At 33.9% G+C, this 16761-nt stretch overlaps 1 protein-coding gene across 7 annotated transcripts in view; it reads left to right on the top strand.

The window, feature by feature from the left end:
• Positions 1-16761, top strand: part of east (enhanced adult sensory threshold) — a 56224-nt gene that overhangs the window by 1779 nt on the left and 37684 nt on the right. The window lies entirely within an intron of this gene.

Below are 16761 nucleotides of genomic sequence, written 5' to 3' on the forward strand. Positions count from 1 at the left end.
TTCAGAGGATAGAAATTTTCAAAAAATTATTTGAAATTATGTTACAGATATGCATACACATATAGTACAAGTAAGATTGTCTTGGATTTTCTGTTCTTTTCATAAAATAATACCTGATGATTTTAATGATTTTCAATTGAATAGGGGAGTACGTCTGTAGAGAGAAATTTGAATTATTAAAAAAACACAAGCAGATTCAGTAAATTTGTTAAACACATTTTTCAATAAGATCATCGGCACAAAAAGTTGAACATACACGTAATACACATATAAACACGTCTTTTTTGAAGACACCACCTGAAGGTTATTCAATATTTTTCATTTCTATTTGCAATAATCGATAGCTCAAGGCCTGAAGTCCTTAAGGTGTGTCAAACTCATCTATTTTTTCCTTCACTTTACCGATCTACATTTGATTATTTTTATTGATTTTTTTGGTATCCTATTTTACATAGAATTCCAATTTTGTTTTAATATAAGTCAGTTTTTACAGGATTTATCATGAAAAATTGAACCAAAACACTAGTTCAATCATTTGTAGGTACATTTCACTTTTCACTTTTTGTTTTTATCTAAATCAATTAGATTCAGTACTTTTCATATTGGTTATAAAATTATGACATTATGTTGAATTTTTCACATTTTATCTTTTTGTTCAGCTGTATTTAAAAAAAAACACTCTTCTATACCTAATAAAAAACGAAAAAAAAATAGGATCTTTTTAAAGAAAGTTGTTGAATGTCTGACATATTTGATTCTTTATCAAGGTTATTCAAACCGTTTTGACATTCGCCCATATCTATCTCCTTTCAAAATTCCGTTTAAACTTCAAGAACACTGAAAATGTATTTTGAAAGTTATGAAACATGGAGTTTCTCATTGGACTACAAGTATAGATAAATAAAAAGTGTATGAATACTATAGGATGAGGCTATCAAAAAAGGACCATAAGAAAGTTGCAGGTATAGAGGAGTTAGAACTCCCGTGGAATTTGTGAAGCAAGTGGATACAATATCAGATAGGAATCCTTATGATATCAATTCGTTATTTACAATACAAATTTTCTCATTACCGATAAAATATTTCTAATTAAGAGATATCAGCAATTTCAATGTTTGTGTCTCGGTTTGTTGAATATTTTGTCCAGAGGTAGACTCATTTTTTGGGATTCATTTGTTGTAATAATCGAATCAAAATTAAATTTTCATTATTTTCAGTATGCAAATGAATTTGTGTAGATTATATAGGGTTCTTTCTCTACTTCATTGACGAAATTTCCAAAAAATCAGAAAATAATCCATCGTATATGAAAAAGTTTCAGGGAAAGATATTTTCTATTGAGATAAACGTGGATTATGCAATTACATGTAAATTTTAAACTCGATTATTCAAATTGAAGAATGTCAGTTGCACAGACTATTTTCAAGATTTTTATTGTCTTTTAACTTCTTCGAAACTATAAAAAATGAGGAACTCTTGGGATAAAAAGTCACGAGCCTAAAAAAGAAAACGCGTTTTTTTGTCCTACATTGGCTTTATTCATCAACGTAATCTCCATCAAGAGCTACACAATCATTCCAGCGCCGCTCTATAACATTTCAATACCACTTTTGTAGAACGATTTATCTTTTTTGCCTCAAAATAGGCCTCAATTTCAGCAATAACCTCTCAATTCGATAGAAATTTTTACCGATGAGCATTTTTTTGAGGTCTGCGAACCGCCAGTAATCGCTGAGAGCCAAATCTGGCAAATACGGTGGATCTGGGAGCAATTCGAAGTTCAATTCATGTAGTTTTGCCCTTGTTTTGGTTGACTTGTGACACGGTGCGTTGTCTTGATGAAACACATTTTTTTATTTGCCATATGCGTAATTTCGGCCTTCAAACACTCCAATAACGCTATATAATATTCAGTGTTGATGGTATTTCCCTTCTCAAGACAAGGCCGTAGTCAGGAGGGATCAAGGGGGATTGATCCCCCTCGTAAGTTCTACAAGCAACGGCCATCCAAAAATTATATCAAATACAATGATTGGCTTGCTTAAACATCACAGGAGCCATGAGAACAACACCAACAGCAATGATGGAATTAATCACTAGTATGTCCCCTCTGGACCTGTACATTAAGAAGGTTGCGTTAATGGCCATGGTACGATTGCGCACGGCTGGTGTAAACCTCGAAGTAGGAATGGGTCAATTGAGGTTGAGCCTATGGCGAGAAGCGCCTACTGCACAACTTCTGCTGCAGGCAACCAGTGATGCAATTAAACCAAGGTTTGTGTTTAATAAACTCTACAAAATACAGATAAAACACAACACGAAGTCAGATATCACAAATGCAATACGCAATACACTTCACATCCTGAGCCAAAGAAGGCTCAGGATGTGGAGTGTACTCAGGATCACTAAGCCTAAGGATTAAGTGGGGAATGGAAAAAAATACCAGCGTGGTTCAAACATAACTGGCTGGTATTTCAATTGCCACAATAACAATCTGCACTGATAGCAGACAAGCACTATTAGCCTTGAACAGACAACGTGTTACCTCAGGGCTAGAAATAGAGTGTCACCAAGATTTAGCCAATGCCTCGGTAGATAATAACATTATCCTGAGGTGGATTAAAGGGCACGACCTGAGTAAAGGTAATCGTATTGCCGACTCTTTTGCCAAGGAAGCGGCTGGACTAAGAATTTTAAGACCCAGTGGCACATACGGCCTGATGACTTCGAAAATTGTGGAGCTAGCTAAACATTACTCCCATGCTCAATCCCTAAAGAGAAGGGATGGAATCAAAGGATGCAATCTTGTCAGGATAACCCTGGCCGACCCTGGGAAGCTGGCAACGAAGAAATATCTGGCGATGACCAGAAAAAGTCTACTTAACAGTAGGATTATTAACTGGCCACTGTCAACTAAGAAAACACCTCCATAGTATGGGGCTAGTAGACACATCTCTATGCAGGCATATCCTATGCGAGTGCCTGAAGTTATCGTCAATAAGAGAGTTCGGCGAGTCTTGGCCTACACCTGCCGATATAAAGGAGATGTCTCCTCGTGTCCTGTCCACCTTCCTGGAAAAGACAGGATGGACGATGACCTAGGAGGACAACTCCTCGGAAGGATGTACAATGGGTCACATGTGGCCCAAGTGCTGTGGGCCTACACTCACCCTCCCTACTCTACAGATACTATTGGAATTATAAAATCCGTTAGAAATTATGTCAAGTCCTTGGCAAAACGAACCAAGTGCTTGAAAGAGAATATTGAAAAAAAACTTCCCCAAACACAATGAAAAAACCTTACGGTACAAACTTACGTACAAACTTTCAAAGTTCTTGGCGACACTACCTGTTACCACTTAAAGGACTTTTTCTTCTCTGAAACGCCTCAAAACTTATTTAAGAAACTCCACAAGCCAGGAACGACTAAACGGTAGAATTTTTTTGCTGCAAAGAAAGCTAGAAAACTATATATGATTTTGTAAAAAGATGTTAATATTTCTGTAATGGTTTTCTAATGAATATATATTTTCATGTAACACCATTTTCTTTCTTTCGTTATTTTTATATTTCATGTTTTTCTACTGTTCCACCAAACTAACCCCCCCCCCCTCCGAAATTGTTTTCTGGCTACGGCCTTGTCTCAAGATAGTCGATGAATATTACACCACGCACATCCCAAAATACCAAGACCATGATCTGTCCAGCCGATTATTGTGCTTTCGCCGCTTTGGACCAGTTGCTCTCCACTCAGCTTCTGGAGTGAAATAATCCATTGTCACACATCGATGCAAATTCCGATTTTGTTATGCTCAAACATGGTCAAACAGTGCTCAGAATCATCAAGACGTTCTTGTTTTTGGTCGACAGGGAGCTCGCGCAGCACCCACAAATGCTCTTGCAATATAAAGCCAACACGTTCTTTTGATATCTTTATAATGTCAGCTAACTCAACGCAACTTCACTTTTCGATCATTTGGACGTCCACTGCGTTCTTCATCATCGGTGTCTACGACAACGTTTGCGAACGAACGTTTATTTGTTGTTTCTGGTGGAGCAGAGTCCTTATAACACTGTTCAAGCTATTGATTCGCTCGAACGGTATTTTTCTCCTCAAGAAGCAGTGTAAAATTAAAACACGAAATTGTTTTTGGTCCATTGTTTTGAAAATAACAAAAGTAGGGTCACTCTTAGAACAATATCTCACAAACTTATGAGTAGAATATCATGATTCTTTTGAGGGTTAGTACTAACTGAAAAAGCGGTGATTGCAATTAGACTAGCGCCATCTATGTGTTAGGTCCGAGACTAGGGGTCGCCAAGTTCTTGAAAATGTCAAGATCTTGTCTTGATTTCAAGACAAGATCAAGACAAGAAATAATATTAGAGTTCAAGACAAGACAAGAAATTTAATATTCTGATTGATTCGGCCGTTACTTGATGAAGATCCATAGTAATTTCAAAAACTACACCTCACGATTTGATCTCCACAAACTTTATTTGGAAAATATATATCACAACATTTTTCGCTAACACAGTAGCTTCAACAAGTGATTTGAATCACTAAATTCATCACCCGCAGGCCTACAGCAAGTAGGTGGACTTTTTTCAGGAATAGTTAGTCAACATCACTATGATAATTTCGGGAATCTCAACTTTCGGAAACAATATACAGGGTGCTCAGTAAAACCGGTCAAGCTTCATTCATTTTCAAACAGACATAATTCAAATTTTTCAAATGGAACACTTTGTATTTGTTCATTTGTATCATTTCATGCATCTAATGATACTAAAATACAAATCATGAGATTATAAAACATTTCATTTGTATGAAATGTTTCAACATACTTAGGGTTAGGTTAGGTCAAAAGTGAGTGGGTTTATTCCATCCTCCACCGCAACCCACAGGGGTTTATTGTGGCTCACAACTATGCACACTCGACCAAATAAACCCAGCTTCTTAACGAAGCTGATTAGTTTGTGAGTGGTCTTTCAGGTCAGATGATGAAAGTATGGCTCTGCCAAACTCTGAAAACCTGATTCGGTCCTCAGCGGGGCAGGCACAAAGTATATGCTCTGCTGTTTTGCTAACATACTTACTCAAAAATTTAGGCGTTACTGTTCATATTGAAAAAAAATTGAGTAAGTGAACGTAAATAAATGCATTTTTTGTGGTTACAACAATTGAAAAGACTGGGTATAATTTGTAAAATATCTGTATTTCGTATAGTATACCTCTGATAAAAAATGTAGTGAAACATTTCATACAAATGAAAAAATACAGGGTGTTCCATTTGAAATAGTTGAATTATGTCTGTTTGAAAATGAATGAAGCCTGACCGGTTTTACCGAGCACCCTGTATATTGTTTCCGAAAGTTGAGATTCCCGAAATTATCATAGTGATGTTGACTAAATATTTCTAAAAAAAATCCACTTAATTGCTGTAGACATGCGGGTGGTGAATCAAAAAAATATTTTCTGCAAAATAGGTTTTTCTAGAATAACTTGGCAATGCCATAATAGAAATTCAAAAACAAAAATACCTTACAGAGCTAAAAAAATATGGAATCGAATGACGTGTTCATATACTGGGTGTTCCATTTGAATAACATTGGTTGGCCACGCTCGGGTGAATCACCCAGAAAATAATTTTGAAAGATAGTATTTATCGATATGGCTGAAAAAAAAATGAGCAGTTGGAAAAATTGTTGCCTCTGATAGCAATGAACCGAGGGAATCTTTTTGACTCACCCCGTAGAAACTAAAGTAGGCTATTGTGCAGAAGTTGAACTCTCAACGAGGTTTTCAATCAATTATTTTTTGTAGCATTGATTTATGAACAGCCCTTCAGTGGACATAATAGCAACTATACCACGATTTGTAGACTGTTAAAAAAATTAGGTGAAAATTCAAATTTCGCGGGCTACATACAGTCGATTAGTCATTTTTAATTTTTTTTAATGTTGGTACACTCGTCTCGAACATATGTTCACAGTTTCAGCTGTTTAGCATATTTAATTTGTTGTGACAAGTGATTTGCGTGTTCGCCGATTTTCTGCTATCGAAAAGAATGAATAAAAGAGTTTGCATCAAATTTTGTGGAAACAAGTGCTCAAAAGCACTTCGAATGTTGACAGTGTCATACGGTGATTGTACTCTTGAGTCAGAAAAATGTTTCAAAGTGGAACATGCTTTTCGCAGAAGGTTAGGGAAGATATGAATGACGACTCGGCCTGGACGCCCCAGCACATCAACAACCAAAAATGTTGAGAGAAAGTTGAGAAAATTGTTATGGAGAATCGTCGAATCACTATCAGAGAAGTTGCTGAGGATGTCGGCATATCAGTTGTCTTATGTCAGGCAATTTTTTCGGAAATTTAGTACATGAAGCGTGTAGCAGCGAAGTTGAAAAAAAACACTGGCACAAGTGTATCATATCTGAGGGGGACTACTTTGAAGAGGTCAAAATACAAATTGGTGAATAAATAAACAGTTCTGGAAAAAATTAAAATTCACGCAATTTTTTGAACAGACAGCATGTCAAATTATATCTAAAAGAACAATTCGTTCCGGCCAGTCTCAAATTACCTACACTGTAGGTTAATGGACTGACACCTATCAGAAAACAACTACTCCCCTGGCTTATACCACGAAGGGCGTTGGATTATATCCGACAGGCGTCAGTGCAGGATTCTTCACTGAAGTTATTCCTGCATATGCTGTTGTCGATACAACTGCCGCAGACAGCATGTATTTAGAATTTAGACAGTAGAAGTCCAATCCTTCAACATTGTCACTCACAAGCTACATTTCTGTGATCAAAATTCGTATACATTTCACTTCAAATGTTGTTTGAAGAAATAAATATAAAAATAAATGGTTTCGTCCTTTTTCTGCGCTCACTCGCTATTTGTCGATATCGTTGTTAGGCACTCGTTTATTTTGCCATCATGACAATAAAGGTCGATAAGTTTTTCAATATGTTAGTTACCAAACCAAATAGAGCACACTTGCATGTTTGGCGAAGGAGCCAATACACTGAAAATTGAAACGTGAATATTGAATGATTCTCTTTAAGGCTAATAGTTCACAAGTACCATTTCATCAAAGGTGTTTTTTGGCGTTTAATCGTATTTGAGCGTGTTTTTCAAAAACGATTCGTAGTGACGTCATGAATAATAAGATTCACCAGAATGGAATGATTCAATTCGTGCCAAATTCAATAATGAAAACACACTCTTCAATTTTCTCTAACCTCAGAATCGGATTCGTGCATACAGCTTTATTTTATACATCCATACAACGTATTTGATAAAAAGTTTTCAGTGTTAGGAATCACACGTTAAAAGGTAAGACCTCGTTAATCCTTAGCTCGCACAAGTTTCGACTTCTGAGGGTTGTCGTTCGTAGGGGTGCGACAGCTGGTTAACGGAAAAACAGATTTTAAACAGATTTTTAATTTATAAACTATAACGTTCAAAATAAAGCAGAATCTGGCAACTGACTTGATGAAACGTCAAAATCCGTTTCAACGCCAGAATGGATGTAAGTTTTGAATACATGAGCGCCAGAAAACGAAACTATAGCGCCATATAGTTTCATTTGAGCGATGATAATAAGTGTAAAACGCGACGCTTGATTCGGTCGTTAAAACAAAAAATATTGTAACCCAATGAATATGAAAATCAAGGAACGATAAATATTAGATACGCGTATAGTTGAATGAACAATCATGTGTCGGCAAAATATTCTTATAGCAATTTTCCTCCCAATAATATTTTTGTTTGATTATATAAAAACCTTTATAATTTATAAAATTGAAGCCTGGATTTTTTGTCTTGGAGTTATTTTATGAAGACTCGATGATCCTCGTTGGAAAAGTTGAAAAATTGAATTTTCATTTATTTATGAACAATCAAAAATGCTAAAAAATTAAAACAAACATAGATTGAAAAAGGTTTTTCCAAATGTATTGAAGACGAAGTTTAGCGCAAGTATCAACTTTGAAGAGATACTGTAGTTTTAATCAAATCGAATCAAGAATATTTATGAGATTTCATCAATACCGGTTTTTTTACTTCAACTTCCTGTATCTCAGAAACAAAACAACTTCGTAGTTTGGAAACACCCTGTATAGTTTTAATATATTATGCATTCGTGTTACGTTGAATGCAAAATAACTATATATCGGTACCTTTCAATAAAACTAATAATACAAGAATAATCTCTAGTTTTATATACACATATTAATATTATATGGTTCAATCGAAGAGCTATTTCTACCTTTATTCAGGTCAAGGTTGAATGCAAAACTCATCACATACTGAAATCGATTGTTCATTCGGAATAATTATGAATTAATTGAGCTTTTTGTTCCTCGGTTCCTTAGATTTACGTATTTATAGTTTCACGATTTTTGCAAAATTAGTTTCTTATTGTACAGGACGACTAACGAACTCAGTGTTTCGGAAATCGAAAGATAATTTTTTGTACACAGTTTGATCAACAACCTCGGGATTGTGTGTGTCACATCCAGCTTCCATTAGAAGTTTGAGATGAACGAATGAAATTATCGAAAAATGTTGGTGTTTTTTATAATATTCCACGATATACAATTTGGCATTAGGGAAGGATTGTCAAACTCAAACACCTGTTCATGCAACTGCAGTTTCGTAAGAATGTATCATATTTCCCTCCAACCGATTTCCTGGAGTCTTTGAAGTCCGCTGGATACTCGTTATGAGAAGAAGGAGATTGCTCCGAATTATTGGGGTTCTTGTTGAATACTCTTCATGGGCAAAACAATAGCAGAATCAATACTCCTGACCGCTCTGATTCCGTACAGTCTATCTCGTCTTGTGTTTGTAAATCTTTTGCGGGAAAATTCCTCACTTGATTACTTTGTAGTAAATTTTCAAGAATTAGCAAAAACGAATGTGAATTTCTGGAACTTCAACTAACGTTTCCTAATATGGCTAATAACCAGTCTGTGCAAGCTTATTGTTGAATCATTTGAAAATGGATCTTTTAACATGTGATGAACGACTGTATGCGCCAAACTAACTGACTGTTATAAGGAAACAAGTATATCTGAGGCACCAGTCAATCTTATCAAACAAGACTCGACCTCTGACGGAAGCACCAAACTCTTTCGAAGGTTCGAAATAGATAAACACTTCAATCTAGCAGACCACTAATATAATATTCATGCAGTCATTGTTCACTGTGGTTCTGGCGTTGAATCTGGTCATTATTACGCCTTGGTGAAAGACGAAACGGACTGGTTTAAGTTTGACGGTAGTCGTGTCACAAAGTGACACAAAGTGTTCTGGCGATGTATTGAATTTATTGGAGCCTCTGGAGACACCCTGCATTTTGTTTTATGAGAGAGAGGACATTGGCAGATCAAGATCTTAGATGATGTGGTGTTGCAGGTTTTTCCGGGTTTTGCTGCAGCTGAAAAAGCAAAGGCGCCACTGGAATCAATGAAGTCGCCCCGGAGCGCCAATTAATTTTTATTGTTGTTTTATAATTTCGTGATTTCATTTATTAAAAAGTGTTTTGGAGGAAAAAAAAAATTCTGACAGGTGAGGAAATTGTCAATAAAAAAGTTTCAACCTCAAAAAAACAAAAAAAAAAGAAACAATTTTAGTGTAACTTGAAATTTCTATAATTGTCTGAATACTGATGAAAAAGTGATTGAAATATTTTCAGATATGAAGAAAGCTTTTTATACTGTATTTCACTCTAAACTCCTCGAAAAACTCAACACAATACAGAATACAGGTGTTTGCCTTGAACTTTTCCGGAGTTACTTCCAGGAAGGTGGACAGATCACTAGGAGACATCTTTATATTTTGGCAGGTGAAGGCCAGGACTCGCCGATCACACACTCTCTTTGGCAACCATGAGGTGTCTCACGGTGGCCTACGCGAAAGTTTTGGAAGGTGCAGCGACATTACTGTCGTTGCGCGGCTTCTTCAACCTTCTTGGGGTTCCCTCCGTGGTGCACAAGTGAGGGAGCTTTCCTTCAGGGGCAGCCGGTTCCTTGCCTTTATTCAAGACGAAGCTCTTGGCACCCGCCTCAAGTAAGTGCCCTTGCTGTTGGAGGGGGAGTGGAGGAGGAAGAGGGTGCACTTATACTTGGTGCCACTCCTACCTCCTTCGCTCTCTTTCTCCTTTTGGCCTCGGCACCGCAAATGCGCTTACGCCATAGCCTTTGTATTACATCACGAGGTGATCTGCTATGTCCAGCCTTATTCCAAGCGGTGGATTGGGGTGGACATTTCTGTTCATCCCCAGCCACCGCCTTAGATTGAGGTGAGCACTTCTGTCCAGCCTCGGGATTGGTTTTTGTTTTTGTTGTTTCTGTTTTTGTGTATCGTGTGTGTTCCCACGAGTAGCAAGGGAAGAGTTGGTCACCTCTGGCAGAGGTGCATTACCAGAGGTAGGCTGATTATAACGAGATTTCGCCCGGTCCCCCAAGGGGATCGTTCATAACCGCATATCACCCTGCGGCCATTCAGCTGTCGGCACGGTTCCTTACATGTTAGCTTGGGTAGGCTGAATCACGGTGGCATATTTTGCAAAGGCTTTTGGGGGGTTTCAGTTCCCCTCTCCCTACTGTTTTCTGCCACTGACCAGGAGCCGGCGACCCCGTCCGTAAGACCACATTGGCTTCCCGGACAGGGCCTTCAGTCCCCTGATCGTTCCTCTATCCGCCACCTGGGGACGCGCCCAATAGGTAGCCCAACCCACAGGATAAAAAAGTAAATTACTCAACTAGCTAATAAATACTTAGTCCAAAACAAAAACACCTCGAAAAAAGCAATACGCTTAAAAAATATATATGGAAATGACAGAGTAATTAAAAAAAGCAAACTCAGTTAAGAACATTTTAAAAGTACAAACATTTGGGAATAAGTATTAGTTATGAAAATAATAAATATAGTTTGAAAAAACTAAAAAACACGCTTTTGAAGAACATCGAACTAAAAAGTTAAAAATATTTTTTTTAAATAAGCTTAAAACAATAACGAACGAAAAATACTAGTATTATTATGAAAAAAGCGACATGCGCTTGATATATAAAAATATGGCACAAGGCGCCCGTTATTGTTTTAAGCTTATTTAAAAAAAAATTAACTTTTCAGTTCGATGTTCTTCAAAATCGTGTTTTTTAGTTTTTTTAAACTATATTTATTTTTCACTTTTTAGTCCGATTTATTGTCAAAAATACTTTTTTATTTTAAATTCTAGTCACTAGTATTATAAATTTTTAACAGACGGCGCATGAAGACGGCGTAAAATTCCTCTCAAACAACATAATAAAGTTTGAGCATTGGTTTGAGGTCTTAAATTTTATAGTAATAAAGGGATGCAGGAAGTCTCCAACAGAGGGCGGACAGTTGTAAAATTTGTTTCGAAGTAAAGAGAAAATTTGCGGTAATAATTTCAAAAAACAATTCAGTCTTGATGTTCTGATTTGAATTTTTTTTTCAAAATTATAATGGACTAAAAATATTTTTCAAATCAATCTTTTGATTTGATATGTATGTCAAGCACCTTAATTCTAATTTTTCAATTTTTTTGAATATTTAAGTAACTGAATTTTTTAGGTGTACAATTTACGATAAAGTTTTCATTGTTGAAATCCATATTCTGGTTTGCTTTCAAATAATCGAATTAGATTTTGAAAGGTATCTTCCGTTTCATTCAAAACTTTTTTCTGTACTGAATCACTGGTAATTGAAAATATTTAAATATTTCATCTGTAGTACAAAGTTTCGCCAACACTTATAATTCTTGAAATATGTTTTTTATTTTGGTTTTCTTTTGAACAACCTATCAAGGAGGTTACGTATAGCGCCATCTGCCCGCGAATAGCTCAAGCGAAATTGATTCTTACTGTTATTTTTTATCCAATCACGTTTATATTTTTATGCTTTTTAGTTTTTATATTCTCATACTTACATTTATGTGTTGCGTGAGAATATTCATTATCATTATTATTATTATTTATTTCAATATGTAGCATATATATTATCACTTTCTGACTACTTTTTCACCCCAAAATGCTGAAATCACCAAATGTTCAAATATTACTTTCAATTTGTATAACTTCATTCTTTAAAATAATAACACTTTGACAATAATATTTTATCTTCGACAATATCTTTTAAGTTGTGTATCTTATATTTCTTAGAATAGTAACACTTTGTCAATGAGATTTCATCTTCAACAATCACGTACAGCGCCATCTGTTCGCAAATAGATCAAGCAATAATTGATATACGTACAACGCCATCTGCCCGCGAATAGATCAAGCAATAATGCCAATAATTCTGTCAATACAGATCCTGATCTTGAGAGTTACACACAAACATACATACATACAGGTAAAGCTAATATAAAGCGTGTAAAAATTAAACCCTTGCATGAAGAATTAAAAAGGCGAAAATAAATAAAATAAAATGGTTCGACGATCTCATTACATTTGGCTCTTACTGTTTTGTATGTGAATCGTTTTAACTTATTTTTAAACATGTTAAAGTTCATTATTTCTTTTATATGGCCAGGAATAAAATTAAACGCATTGGGTGCTATATAAAAAAATGATCGCTGACAGATTTGCTCATCTGTGGAACAACATAGTGGTGTCTTTGCCGGGTACCATAATTATGCGTAGATAAACTACTGTGATTTTTTATTTTTTTTTTTTATTACAATATAACATTCAAACAATATAGTTGACTCAGATCCAGTATCCCGCATTCCTTATATAAAAGATCTGTAGAATATTGGTGGGGTTTTTCTAAAATCAACTTCAGGAATCTGTTTTGGATAATCTGTAGTGGTTTGAAGTGTGTTCGTAGGCCCCACCCCAACCTACTACTATGCCGTAACGTAAGTAACTTTCTGCTAAAGCAAAGTATAGTGTTTTCATATGCTTGAATGGCAAAATTTTCTTAAGGTATCTGAATTTATTAAGGATGCTCTGTAGTTTTTTGATGATATACAGAATGTGATTTTTCCATTTCAAGTTACTATCATTACTACTTATATGTAAAATTTAACTTATTTTCAAACATGTATATACACATTTCAAATACGTATACACACATTTCAATTTCAAATGAGTACTTCTAAGTTGCATGTCAGATACGATTGTATTTACCAAAATTAAAAAAACAGTCCACGTAAGTCTTATAGTTATCAGAATTATGAAGTTTGAATCATGTTTCAATTTAGTAAAACGTGAAAATGATAAAAATAAAACTCGATTCGACAGTGGACAGTTGAAATTTGGTAAATGGATATGAAATTGAAAATCGAACAACTTTTTTCTGAGGCCTTTTCAGAACTTTTCAGAGGTAACTCGAATTTTATGATTTCTTTAAAAAATATCAAATTTGACAGATCCAGAATAGCCCCTGACAAATAAAATGGGGCTATCAAGCACAAACTAATTGCAAGGTCGATTTTCAATTTTATATATGAATGAAAAAATTCCGTGAGGTGCAAAGAAGTTTTTCAGATATAAACTGAAAAAAATAATCCATCCCAAACAAGTACTTTCGAATGCGTATTACATTGAATTACGAAGAAATCACTTCTTTTCATTCAGTTTGTACAGTTTGTAGAATTGAAGCTGATATCATAGAAAGGAGTCCTACAAAAATTAATACGAAAATGGTTAAAAACGAAGGCACTCATTTATTGAAGAAAATTATGACTTTATGTCACTGGAGAATGCAGTTCGTGGAAACATTGATCTCTACTGTCGCCTATAAACAGTGAATTATATGGGAACCACTTTTTCCCATCAAGTTTTTGCTTAAAACTTTCTTCATGGAATTGACACAGAAATTCACAGAAACCCTACACAACGTAATGTATGAAAGATGATCAAATTTCACTTACATAAAACACTCTCATCCTAGATGTTGTACTTTGAAGTTTTGGTGCAAGTAAAACTCCTCATAAGCACCGTTGTGGACAAATTTTGGTCTAGAAAACACCTATATGCCTGCTCTGGATTAGTTCGGAACTGGTTCTGTGACAGAAACAAAATCCCCATTGGACCTAATCTGAAAACTGCGTTCCCTGACTTTCCCTTTCCCTTAATTATTATTCAGCAGGTAGAAAATATTGCATTGTGTCCTTGTGACAACATTCATCTGCATTATTCGGTCCGAGTGTTTTGTTCTATGGGTCTGTGTTCTAGAATTGGGGATTTGAAGAGGTTAGATTCATTTTATTTATCTTCATATAAAATATACAAATTATACTGAGTTTTGAAAAATTATGTATTTTCCTTCTTGATAAGTAGTTGTCATGTATGAGTCATAGGTCAAGATGGCGAATTATCCTTGTGGCTGGATTCAATACTATGGTTTTTTGAATTTTACTAGATCGAACTTTCATTGTCTAATATGATTGTAAATCTCTGAAAGAACAAATAAAACAAATAAAATTAAAAATTAAATAACAAAAATAACAATTATAATAGGAAGTTAATCTTGAAATGAAATTATAATAAAATAAAAAGAAGCCAAAAACTTGAAAATATTCATTTCATTTTAAATTTTTTGCATATTTTTATTTTATTGTCTGATATAAAATAATATGATTTGAAATCTCTGAAAGAACAAATAAAATTAAAAATTGAAATTAATAGCTAAAAATAACAATTATAATAAGAAATGAAATGAAATTACAATATAGAAATGAAATTACAATAAAATAAAAATAAGCAAAAAAAAATTAAACTTACTTATTTAATTTTCAATTATTTAATTTTCAGTTTTTGCGCATTTTCATTTCATTGTAATTTCATTTCATTGCTTATTATAATTATCATTTTTAACTTTTAATTTCAATTTTATTTGTTCTTTCAGAGATTTCAAATCATATTAGACAATAGAATAAAAATAAGCAAAACATTTGAAATTATTTATTTAATTTTTAATTTCCGTACATCATCTAAAAGAACTATTCGTGAGAAGTTTTAATTTTTTGCTTATTTTTATTTTATTGTCTAAAATGAAATAATATGATTTGAAATCTCTGAAAGAACAAATAAAATAAAAAATTAAAATGAATAGCTAAAAATAACAATCATAATAAGCAATGAAATGAAATGAAATTACAATATTGCAATGAAATTATAATGAAATAAAAATAAGCAAAAAATTAAAACTTATTTACCTATTTCATTTTCATTTATTCAATTTTTTTTGCTCATTTTTATTTAATTGTAATTTCATTTCAATATAGTAATTTCATTTCATTTCTTATTATAATTGTTTTTTTAGGTTAATTTTGATTTTTTATTTTATTTGTTCATTCAGAGATTTCAAATCATATTATTTCATATTAGACAATGGAAGTCCGAACTAGTAAAATTCACTATGAAACATTGTCACCCGATTTCAAATAAACTATATTTTTTATCTGAGAAATCTAAAAAAAATGTCAAAATTTGTTCAAGGTGGATGGGGGTCACGAAAAAGGTTTAAACGCGTCACACGAAAAATTTATAAATATTTTAAACCACAAATTTTTATTAATATTGGAAAATTTGCTTTGTAGTGGTGATATAAAAAAAAGTTGTAGAAGTGTTTCACTTGTTTTTCGGTTGTTTCTCTATCCAAAATCACTACAGACAATCCTGGAAAACATTTGAAATATATGATTAGTTTAATGAATCCAATACAACCAAATAGTTGAAATAAACAAATTTTTAACAACATAAAAAACAAATGATACTCAATTCATGTTATTTTTGGCTTACGAAATCGGTCGTCTACTAAATAGCCAATATGTCACAGTAGCTAATGATATTACGACTTCATATGATAACAACCTTTTTTAATCAAACAGGGTGAATGCCAGTGCTAAAATCAATTCGATTTTTTTATGTTTAGTTAACACCCCAAAATGTGTAAAATGGTGGATGCCTCCTTTTAAAATTGTTTCATTACATTGGGTTACTCCATATGAGAGTATTTTAAATTAATTACTTTTAATAAAGATGTCCATTTAGAAATACTTCGTAATAACGAACAGAACCTACACAAGGATATTTGTAAACAATTTGAGGGTTAATTCGAATTACTAGGGCAACATGGTGTGGATTATTATCTACATTATCAATCACCAAAAAAACAAAATCGGATTCAAAACAGAAATGAGCTTTTTTTTCGAATATTTTGGTACAATTTTATTCCAAACACAATTCATTTCTATGAAAAATTTCGTTCTCATACACATAAACTTTGTGTAACTTGTGATGACTTACTTTAAAGCTTGTTTCAATGCTCTTTTGGTTGCAAAGTTACGAATTATCATTTTTCCTAGTCTCCAATTCATACGCCAAAAACTCCGAAACCGGTTATCCAAATTGGAAGCAGTAAAAGTCGTTATATAAAGAATTGAAATACCTTTCTAGTGAAAGGTCACAAAACACCCCTTCCTATTAAAAATAAAATTGATAGCGCCTTCTCTGGGGCGAGTGGTGTCACACTGTTGGCTTTTTGTAAAAAAAGTACCAAAAATTATGAGAAAGAGATAGGTATATGAGTAGTGTTTGCTTAACAGTAAATTTTGGAACTTATAGGTAAGCATCAAAAGAGAAACGTGTATATATATTGCATCTCGAAACAATTGTTTATTTACTTATTGACTAATTCCAGAAAAAATCTAGTGGACTCAGCTCTTGTAACCTTGCTGGCCACTCTACCGCTCTATCAAATGAA

The sequence above is a fragment of the Leptinotarsa decemlineata genome, unplaced genomic scaffold (genome assembly GCF_025532065.1).
Source record: "Leptinotarsa decemlineata unplaced genomic scaffold, Ldec_3_MD MMD2_tig00026328_RagTag_RagTag, whole genome shotgun sequence".
Taxonomy (NCBI): domain Eukaryota; kingdom Metazoa; phylum Arthropoda; class Insecta; order Coleoptera; family Chrysomelidae; genus Leptinotarsa; species Leptinotarsa decemlineata.